Below are 11,017 nucleotides of genomic sequence, written 5' to 3'. Positions count from 1 at the left end.
CAGTATCTCTTTGAGCTCTCTCCCTAAACTCAGGAGTTGTTGGATTCCCCACCCCACCCCCCTTTTTTTTTTGTTGTTTTTTTTTTTTTTTTTTTTTTTTTTAAAAAGCGAGCTTACTCGCCCGGTGTGTTTTCCAAGCTTTCACAGCTCTAATAAATAAGGAGCACCTGTAAAACAGTAGCTTGACTTAAGTGAATCTGTACAAAGGAAAATATAGAAATACAGTATATACATAGTGCTCATAGTGCACCATCACTACAAGGCTCTGGTTCAACCGACTCTGCTACCCTGCTCCCAACACCGCTGACACAGTCAGAGACACTGCTCCTGCAAACTGTTCCTCACTTCCCCGCAGCAGCCTTATAGAAAAGGTGTACTCTGAACACTCAAGAGTGAACAATTGCTTTATTCGAGTTAGTAAACAGTTACACTGAATCACAAGGTGATCTGAAATTTTTTTTTACTTTTTTTTACTTTTTTATTTTTTTGTGGGTTTTTTGTGGGTTTTTCCTTTTCTTTTTTTTTTTTTTTTTTTTTTTTTTTTTTTTGTATTTGTCAGAATGGGATACTCCACGACTCTCTTACCAATTCAGTGCCAGTATAACATGCTCTAGTGTACTTTTGGACTCTTGGCTACAACTGTACAAGTGCACACAAGTAAATTCTACCCTGTTATCCTCCACCCACTGATTGAGGATCGAATTGCACATTTCTCTTAACCATGACAGGAGAAAGCAAACAGTGAAACAGAATCATGGGGGATCTTTCTCACTTTACCCTTGTTTTCATTGGTTTGTCCATACCATTCTAATTATCATGAAAGGGCTATGCATATGGAGAGATTGTCTCACTGCCTTCCTGGATCACTGAAAACCATCAGGGTTGAAATTTCATCCAAGTCTTTTGTGACGCCCAGCAAATATTCCCCTCAGATTATTTTACACCTTGAGGGAATTTTGGTCTTTAGTTCAACACTCTTGCTCTGTTCCCAAATGGGGCGCTATTTAGGGGAATTTAAAGAGAAAGCTGAGAAGAATAAACATTTACTGAGTTCTCTTGGCATTCAGTCTCTGAAAAACCACAGTATAAACTATTCATGCTGCTTCTTACATCTGTCAAATCAAAAATTAAAAGCCATAAAAGTGTAACACTGAAAATATGGCATTAGAAAGGATAAAGGTGGCCTTTGTAAAAATAACAAGGAAAGTATATTAGCCAATAAAATATTCTAACTCTTCATTTAAAAGTGCATCATGGGTAGGACAGAGATGACTCTGAAGCGTTGCTACTCCAGTATTACCCCTTTCCCCCATCAAAACTTGAATAGGTCCAAAACCATACAATGCAAATCACGATTCTTAGTGTAGCAGCAAAACCACAGCAGTTTTTCAAAGGAAAAAAAAATAATAATAAAAAAAACCCAAAAACGTATCATTGTCCAGTCTCAAATATCTGAACTTTGAAGTCAGAAAGGGAAAAGTACCTATGTTGGTCCGTGTGGTTTTTGAAACCAGGGCGAAAAATCCCCCCCAGCAAGAAACCAAGAGGAAAAAGTGTTCCTTGGAGGAGAAGAGGGGTGGTCGCAGGAATGCTGAGCACACTGTGTGGGTCCATGACGTGCTGTCTTCTGGGTCAAAGGCACCCATGGAACCGAGGCTTCCTTGGAGGGGCTTCGTGATGGGAAGCTGCTTTCTTTGCTGGACTTTTAGCCAGAGTGTGTGGTGAGCGGACCAGCTGGTGTCATTCGGTGGAGTGACGTGATTTGCTCTGCTCCCTTTCTCCATGCAAGGTACCCTGTTGGTGCGTGTTCCTGCAAAGCAGACAAGCAGAGGTGGTCAGGGCGAGTGGTGGGAGGCTCGTCACAGGTGGGCTGGGCACTGCCTGAGCTTGCATCACGCACAGCCTCATGCTGGGTGGGCAGCGGGCATGAGACACGAGCACACCGCTTTGGCCTCCTGCCGCAAGGGCCGTTGGTACATGCACCCTCCGAGGTTTCTGGGGAGGAAGACGGAGGAATTCCTGTGATAAAAAGCTGGAAATCAATACAATAATAGTTCATTCTCTGGGTTCCATAGAGCGCCTTTCATCCTACAAGAGCACAGGTGAATAATAATACTTTGCAATTACACAGCACCCTTCACCCCTTGATCTCAGTGTGCTTCACAGAGCTGGGGTGTATTGCTCTCTGCATGGCACAGGTGGGAAAGTGGAGTCAGAGAAGGAGAAGCATTTGGGCCAAGATTCTCCAGCATGTGGGATGGAGATAGGACAGGGAGTAGCGCATGTGCCAGGGCTCCCCAGAGACATCTCACTGCATGGGCTGGTGTGCAGCTCCGCAGGGCTTATCGGTCTCACGGAAAAACTGGGACAGTATCCAGAGAGAGCTCCAATCCCATGAAAATACGCCTCTCCCACTAACAGACCTAAGCCTGTAGGTACTCTCTGTACTACACATGCAAAATAAAGATGCCCCTCTTGGTCTTTCCTCAGATTTGTAGTCATACAAAAGAGAGATGTATGCTCAACACAACAAAACTGAACTGCAGTGAGGGAGGTCAGGCTGGAGTCCCTCACAACCTCCTTGATACTCTCTTGGGATGGCCTGCAAATAGTCTTGTACCAGCACCATAGCAGCTACAGAGCCAGGCGGTCACAACCAGCAGAGCATGGGGACTGACACTGCCTAGCATGACAAACAGAATTCAAATAAAGGCATTTTAGGACCCAAAGCAGAACTAGGCGTTACTCTCCCTGAGGGAAACTGCTACCAAGAGCTGATATCTTCAGTGTTGAACACATACTTTTCCCTGGACCATGTGTGACATGAGAACAAACCCCTCCAGATCTTGCTAAAGCAAATCATAGAATCAGGCAAATAATTTAACTTCCCAGTTGTTCCCTTTTTCTATCCTGGTCCTCATTTCCAGGTCCTGTTACCTGATCAGACATTCTGACTGCTTTTCTTTCTTTTCTCATTTTTTAGAACACAAAAGGGATGTATCCCACAGGACTTATTTAGGCAAGCCCCTTCTGAAGTCCACCAGTGCCTTGACTGGTGAACAATACTGGAGCAAACATAGTTCTATTAATCTGAGGCCTTCAGAAAGCTGCATGATAGCTCCCATAAAATAAGGTGAGCTTTTCCAGTGGTGAAGGCCAAGTTCATGAAAATCTTTGGAATTACATTTTTGAAAACCCAAATCACTTTCTCATCAATCTAATGCAACTAACACCACCCCAGTGGTGATAAGCTTCTGATGCTTGAGTTAATCTAGGGGCTACTGGGTGATACATCTTTGCCTCGCAGGCTTCTGCTTCCCTTATCAGTTGACCATGTAGACTGTCCAGCAGGGACTGTCCTCTCCCTCTCCATGGTGTGCTTTGGACTCCGTCTCCTTGGATGGGATCTGCTGTCCCCTAAAGATTCAGACTGAAACTCTGAAGTACTTATCAGCCTTAATTTTGGTGCTGGGGCACATGTTCCTTCTCAGTCTGCTCCATGATCTTCCCTTCACGCCAGCTCCTCTGTGATCCCTCTCATCACTGTGCTTGTATCCTCCTGCCAAAACTCCACCCTTCCCAAGGCAGAGACTGGAAGGCACATTGAGTATGTTGACCAGCATAAACTCCCCGAGCACAGAGACCACTGTATCTAGAATAAGGAGTAACATTTGGGCTTTCAGGCAGTGTGCCCAGCAGGATGAGCAGCTTTGTGTGTACAGAGAGCTGTGGACAAGAACTAGACTGAGAGCTGGGACGTATCCACCTACAAAGTACTCCCCATAAAGTACACAACTGCTTTCTGTCACTTTTTGGCTTGAAATCTTGCTCTGAGTTTAACTAAAAAGGGAAGCAGAGAAAATAAAACCTGTAATGTCTGCATGAAACCTCACTCTGCACTTTAGGTATTTTGCCTGCTCCTCTCTTTCCATACATCAACGGAAACGAATTTCCATCCCTCACTAATCAGTCTCAAATGGCATGGCATAGCATAGAGTGATAAGTGATTTGGGAGGGAGGACATAAAGAAGTTCACTAGCTCTTGATGTTTTCTGCATGAAGCAGTCAGCTAGCTTTCTAAGTCCTGCCTATTTTCCCCTACTGCAGACCGGCCCAGTGCAACAGGGTGTGCAGATGGGAGAGAAGGGCCTTCCTTGTTGATTTGCTCATATGCCAGGAATTGTGTTTGATAAATGCATCTCTGTAGTGATCAAGTGACAGAATAAAAATCCACATCAGGCATAGCATGCAAAGTTTTATAAAGAAATGAGAGCACACTAGTCATCACCACTTCATAGTTAGATGTTATACACCTCATGCCAACACTAGCGTGCATGGCCAGTACAATAAAGTCATCTATTTATATCTCCCCCTCAAAACAAAACACTTTTAGGAGAGCAACATATGCTCTTCACCCCAGATGATCTTGCCTTCAACACACATCAAATATTGCTTATCAGATAAAAAAATTGCAAAAAAAAAAAAAATGAGCCACATAAGAAGAATTTTTGTAAGCATAAAGCCATGGTGTTGAGCTTTTTTGCACTGAGGTAAGCACACTGTGTTTTGCCTGCTTCCCAAAGCTAAGCAGGGCTGGGCTGATCCTGGGTTGGAAGACCACCTAGAAGTCAAAGGCAGGCTGTAGTTCCAACCCCAGGAGGCAGCATGGAAAAGATGACAGAAAGACAAGTAGGAAGGCTTATTTCTGCCCTACTGTCAATGCAAGGGGTGGGGAAGGAAAATGTGAATAACTGGATGATGACCCAGCTCAAGCAGGTAACTTGGAGGCTCGTCTGCGTGGGCTCAGACAGTGATGCAGCACTCCCCTGGACAGCAGGCGAGAGCTGCACCTCTGTGGCTGTTAGTCATAACCTGAGCAATGGGCAGCAATGAAACAGCCTGCACCGACACTGGGCTTCCTCTTTGGTTTATGCCCTGACACGTGAGGATTTAAATCCTTGCTTGGAACAACACAGTTAGAGCCTGGCAGGACAGTTTGGCAGCTGGGGCAAAGCCTCCCCAGTGAGCTTCCCTCCTCCTTTCCTACAGCTAGCCCACCCTTCCCCAGCGCTGCTGCAGACCTACAGCACACCCAAGCACCCAGACCTGCGTGCCCGCTCCCACACTGCCACACTGGCAGCACGCTCCTGCTGGCAGTGACAGCTGCCAGAAAGAGCTGCTTCTGCCCAGTGCCCTCCCCAGTCATGTCCCACCTCCTCAGAGGGCCCATGACATTGACATGCTTTTGGACACATGCGTGCACATGGACACACCCCCACCCCCCCTAGTTTTTTCCATGGTTGCTTCCCCCCAGTTCTGCTCTCCACTGAACATTTGTCTCCAGATTCACATCTTATTGTTCAGAAAAAAGTGGAGACTGGGTGGGGAAGGCTGAAGGGACTGTTCATGTGGGCTGGCATGGCAGAGTTTCCATCATTTAGCACAGCACTTAATTCACCCAGACACAATGAATGCTGATGTGCTAAAAGAGGCCTAGTTCATCTGGGACATGCATGGCCCTAGAGTAAAGGCACTGCAATTATTTTCTCAGGGAAACTGCTCTGAAGCTAAACCACAAGAGTGCAGCTAAAGTCAGCATGGGAGCAAGCTCAGCCCTGGAAACACTCTCTGGAATCATCTGTTACTTGTAATAGTTCTGTAAATTGTTATTATTTTTTTTTTAGCAATTCTTAAAGCAGTTCAAGCTTCTTCATTAAAACCTTCCCCTTTGAATACTTGATGATTTATCTTTCCATGAGCTAACTGAAAGGATGCCACATAGCAAGAGTCAGAGGCGGCCTTTAGCACGAATGGGATAACAAGCAGGGTCCTTAAGCACTAACCTTTGATTTCAAAGGTGGTGTTTACCTTCTGCTCTGATCTTCTAAGCTATGGATCCTTCTCAGCTTTGGGTCAGATATGCAACTCAGGTTCTCCCAACTAGTGAAACGTGAGCTGTAATGTGAGCAGACATTGTGACTTTAAGGGATGCATTGGGGAAGAGGCTTGGGATTTGCTCTCCTTTTATGCCTAGGCAGAAGAAGTCGTAGGGACAGCTTAGTCACCCCAAATTCTGTGACTGACTTGTTTCAAGGATGCACCAGAGATCATGCTTGCAATCACATCCAGTCACCTTGTACTGAGGGAAGGACCTTGACAAAGAAACATGAACTGGAAAGCAGAAGGTCTGTTGTGGACTGACTCCTGCTTCTCTGCATCTATTGCTAGAAAAGCCTTTAGGGAAGTTTCATCAGTTTACATCTATGTTCAACCCCTTGCTGGTACATTTAGTACCATCTCTCGCTAAAATAATTCCATGTATGTTAAACTGAACCCTGAAACTAGCTAGTGAACTTAGGAACAGGCATGTATGTCACCATGCCCTTGTCATGTAGGAAGGAAACGGTGGAAATACAGTTCCAGACTCTCCTTTGTGGTCCTGCATGGCTCAAGGGAAAAGCACCTCTACAAAGAGGGAGAAAAGGAATCATCACTGTGGAAGAGATCCTGATAATCAGCAAGAAGATGTGGGGTCTGCACTCCTGGATTTATCAGGCAGCCAATTTGCTGAAGAGAAATGAAGCCCTTCCTACCTCTTTCAAAAATGCTGACAATTGTTCAAACCCCAGCTATCTAACAGCACAATCTGTTCTTGACTGTTTTGTTCCAGTCCCAGGCTCCATGGTAGGAATACAGCATAAAGCACAGGGAAAAGGAGTCTCTTCCCTCCATTATACACTTCCATAAAGACAGTGCCCCCCCCCCCCCCCCCCCCCCAAAATAGAGTACAGTCTTGGTCTGGGTAAGCATGCAGCTCATCTTCATAGCCAGTGGGAACAGCATTCCCTAAATTTAGCAGACAGCAGCCACATACTTGGGGAAATGGCCTGGGCTGCTGCAGACCTTCCCCGGTACCACAAAGCAGCAACGCAACTTTACCACTCAACTTTGCTCTGCACAAACCCAGGGGACACGGCACCTTCTCTCCCCTTCAGGTTTGGCTTCTCCTGGGCAAAACAGCTGCCACCAGGAACCCAAGCTGCAGCATTTTAAATTTCCATTTCCTCATGGTCCCACCACTGTCAAGCTTTTTGAGAAAGCAGCTCCCCACCGAATCACACTGCTTTCTCCTTTCCTCTCCTTGTACAGGAGAGGCAGGGGGTCATCAACTTTTACCTAGGGGGACCAGTGCCCTCATTCTCCTTCCCACAGCCAGGGGTACTCCACAGCAGGCACTGTGTTTGGTGCTCTGAAATGCACCTGGGAAGAGCCTCTCTATCCACTAACTTTGGAGACAGGCAGAGGAGACCAGTCTTGTAGGCTATGTTGAACATTTGGGCTGTTTCCTAGACTCCAGCATCTGTGCTGCTGTCAAGTTTCTCGACTGCTGTCATCCTTCCTTCCCCACCTATACCACTTTCTACTTTTCAATGTAGCAGTCTCCCCAGAACCTCTCTAAATATTTTCTTTATACAATTCTTCACCATTTCAAAGAAGTTTCTTGTGGTTTAACCTTTTACAGAACAATTGCTCAGTGAGTTCATGAAAAATCCCCTTCACTTTCAATCTGAACTAAAGACAAACCCAATGTCAGCCAGCCCTCCAGCCCAGCCCCATGGCACCGTCTCTCTTCAGGCTTCCACTGTCAGGGAGATCTCTAGTTTGCATTTTGAGGTATGTACACAAATCATGCAAAGAGGAAAATGCCGCCACAGTTCTGGACTTCTACTCTCAGCTGCAGCACCCACTGCCTCTGGCCATGTCCCCTAAAGCAGCCCACAGAGCCTGCCTGAAGCAGAGCCTGCTTTATACTGGGGTAACTGGGTGTATCTCCACAACAACAAGGCAGCATTGCCCTCCAGTTAGTGCAGCACCAGTGTATTTGGCAGGCCTGTAAATAATTTGCCTTGCCCCACTGATGCTTCATGTGCAGATGTGACAGCAGATATGATCTTCCTTTTGAAAAAAAACCCTGCCAAATTGTCAACTAATTCTCCCATTCTGCGCTCGGATAAAGCTGAAACTTTGCAAGGATCTTTTTGCAAAAAAATAACAAACAAAAAAATCAAAACATAAAAACTCAAACAGAAGGAAACCCAAATCCAGACAGTTTCTACTCTCCTTTCCTGAAAACAGGCAACCACTGCGATGTGATAACCCTTCTTTAAGCCTCTGATTTTGTCTGAATAGAATAGAAACTTCAACTTGAATTTCAGCAGCCTCCTGTGGGCCCAAACCACGAGTCTTTTGGCTATTCTGAGGTGCTTCTCAATTTTCTTTCCCAAGCCGATCTCTCCAGTAAACCCAGCTAAATAGCCAGAAAAAGGCAGATAACTGTGGGTAGCAGCGTGGAGGAGGACCAAGGGTGGGGATGGGGGTCTTGCTGAGCAACAGCCCATATCTCCCTGTGACAGTCCTCATCCTCACCTGGGTTACACTTGGGCCTGGCTTTTTAATCTGAAATGCTACTGTGGACCACAAAATAACAATAACAACAATCTGCAACAATAACAACAACAACAATAATATTCTTTTGCAGAAGCAGCACTGAATCTTTTTAGTGAAAAGTTTCAACATCCCATATCAGGAAGCAATCCACATTTTCCCATTTTCCCACAAACAACCCCTCTGTCTGTGACCATCCAGGGCTGCATGCCTGGCACTGTCCCCACGGAGTTTCTCCCTGGTTTTCACAGCCTCCATCCTGGTTCGTTTCAGCCTAAGCGAGAGCAGATGTAGACTCATGCAAAAACAAGGAGGCATGCTCAGGTGGCCAAAATGTCAGGTAGATTATACTGTGGGGGAAGGAAGAGGAAAAATCCACCTAGAACACATAGGGAGCAAGCAGATGAGACCTGGCACAGACCTCAGTGCAGTGCCAGGCACCTTGGGGATCTCCCTTATCCCCAGCACTGCTGGACACTGAGCAACATGCATTGGACCCAATCCTCGTTTTAGATTTTCCCTATTTCCCACCTCCCCTCCCACTTCAAGAAAACAGGAATAATATTTTTACCACCAAGACAACCAGTTCAGCAATAATTGGTAAATGGCTTCAAATAAAACTGAATTGGCATTTTAATCGACCTTTGAAATTTATGGTCAGAATTCAAATTTTCAGTGGTTTCATCATGTATCTTATTTTGCTGCTTGTGTTCAAGCATCTCTCAATTGGAGAATTCCTGTGGGAAAGGTTTTTTTTCCCCTCTTTTTGGATAAGCAACTTAGAAATGGCAGCACAAGTGGTTTATGAAAGGTTATAAATATTTGAAGCATAAGCAGGCAACTCAAAGTTTTACATTTAACCACGTGGGCTCCAAATAAATAGCTGAAAATTGCTCTAACCATAGGTTTCAATATCAATTGGCCAATGATGGGATGCAGATCTTTCCAGAGAGGTCGGAACTCAATACTTATTTCACTCTGCACTACCCAATCCCTAATACTCTTATTCTTTTAAATTTTTTTTTTTTTTTTCATGTTTGGAAATGTGTGCTTCTACAGAAGATGATTACAGTACACAGCCTGGAAGTCTGAAACTGGGACTGGAAGACGGAGTGCAGCAGAGAGTGGGGTGTCCTCTCAACAAATGCAGTTCAGCCTCTTTGCCTGTAGATAATTTGTTATTGTAGGTTGGCTCAAATGTAAGACAGTAATGTTTCAGAAACACTTGGAAAAGCAAGCCAGCTGCAAGGAGGATATCATTACAAATTGAGACACATGTTGCACAGAAATACCATTCTTTTCAAATACCAAAATCGTGTCTGGGGAAGTAAAGCCATGCAAATGAGTCAGAGGCAGGACCTTGGTCTGTAATGTGCCGAGGGCATTCAACTGGCATTAGAGGCACTGAGCACTGAGTGCACACAGTACTGCACAGGATCAAGCCCAGATATTTAATTAGCTGTAATTTTCATGGTAGAAGCAAACGTTGAATAGTTGAGGGTTCTGCAAAATGTCAGAGGTCACTTCGATTCACGGCTCTCACGAGATAATCACACATGCTTCCAAACACAACCTCTGGTCCCAGGAGTGAAATGCAGCTCATTATCAAAATAGTTTAAATGAGGTAACAATTAGTAGGTCTCAGCTGTGAGGCCTTGACTAATGGAAGCACCCAGGAATGTGCTTAACTTGCCTGTTTTGCTCTATGGGACCTAAAAATAGTCAGGAGAGACTCAGCAGGTAATCTGGAAACAAAACGGGCTTTAGAAAGGCTTGTTTGCCACAGTCCAATTTCCTTGTGATTTCTTGCTCAAACAGCTTTGCTTCTGTTTTGCCTGAATCTCCCACTGCTTTTTTAACAAGAATTTAATTTTACCTTAAAAACTATTGGTCACTGCTAATTATGTCCAACATTTTCACAACTACAGTCCTCAAAAGTGTTTTGCTTCTTTCTGACCCACTTTCAGGTGCTGCTCGTAATACCGAGCAATAGTTTAGAAGCTCCTCACAGTTGTTCAGAGCTCACCACTCTGCAGTGAAGTTGGCCGTGATTGTTTCAGGGTCAGGCTTCACAAAGGCTATTAGGTGCTTAGCTCCTTATCAGATTTCAGGGCCAATCAGACACTTACTGTCCAGCATCTCAGCCTCTGAATGTAAAGGCAATTGTTGTCTCAGATGATGTTTTTACAAGCGTGCCTGTCTGTTTTACTATGGTCTTCGTTGTTAGGGACTCTGTATTTAATCATGAGTTGTGCTTTTTTCCCCCATAAACTTCCCCTGCCCACTGACTTTGGTAGCTTGACAGTGCAAGAACAGGCTGATGGAGAGCTACAATCTCCCCCTACACCCATTTCACGCTTAACTTTCGAATGCAGCATAATCTGCTTTGCATCACCTTATATAAGAGGAGTGTTAGCCCTTATATGTATGAAAGTGCCTGGTCAGTCTTTAAAGCCTGGCAAAGAATTTTAAGTAACTCGTCATTTCAATATGAGTGTGGGTTGTACCACCTTAGAGAATGGCATGGATTAGATGCTTATTTCAGATCAAATAATTTTCATTTCACAAGACA

At 44.9% G+C, this 11,017-nt stretch overlaps 1 protein-coding gene across 4 annotated transcripts in view; it reads right to left on the bottom strand.

Moving 5' to 3' along the window:
* Positions 1-390: 390 nt before the first annotated feature.
* LOC119149826 (sine oculis binding protein homolog) overlaps positions 391-11,017 on the bottom strand; it is a 119,009-nt gene continuing 108,382 nt past the window's right edge. For 3 of the 4 annotated variants that reach the window (XM_037391606.1, XM_037391608.1, XM_037391609.1), the window contains one exon: positions 391-1,810. The gene's annotated coding sequence lies outside the window, so the exon portion shown is untranslated. Of the gene's footprint in view, positions 2,033-11,017 lie in introns of all 4 variants that reach the window. The other variant, XM_037391607.1, reaches the window with a different exon arrangement.

Source organism: Falco rusticolus, chromosome 6, assembly GCF_015220075.1.
Source record: "Falco rusticolus isolate bFalRus1 chromosome 6, bFalRus1.pri, whole genome shotgun sequence".
Classification (NCBI taxonomy): domain Eukaryota; kingdom Metazoa; phylum Chordata; class Aves; order Falconiformes; family Falconidae; genus Falco; species Falco rusticolus.
This window is presented reverse-complemented; position numbering and strand designations above follow the sequence as displayed.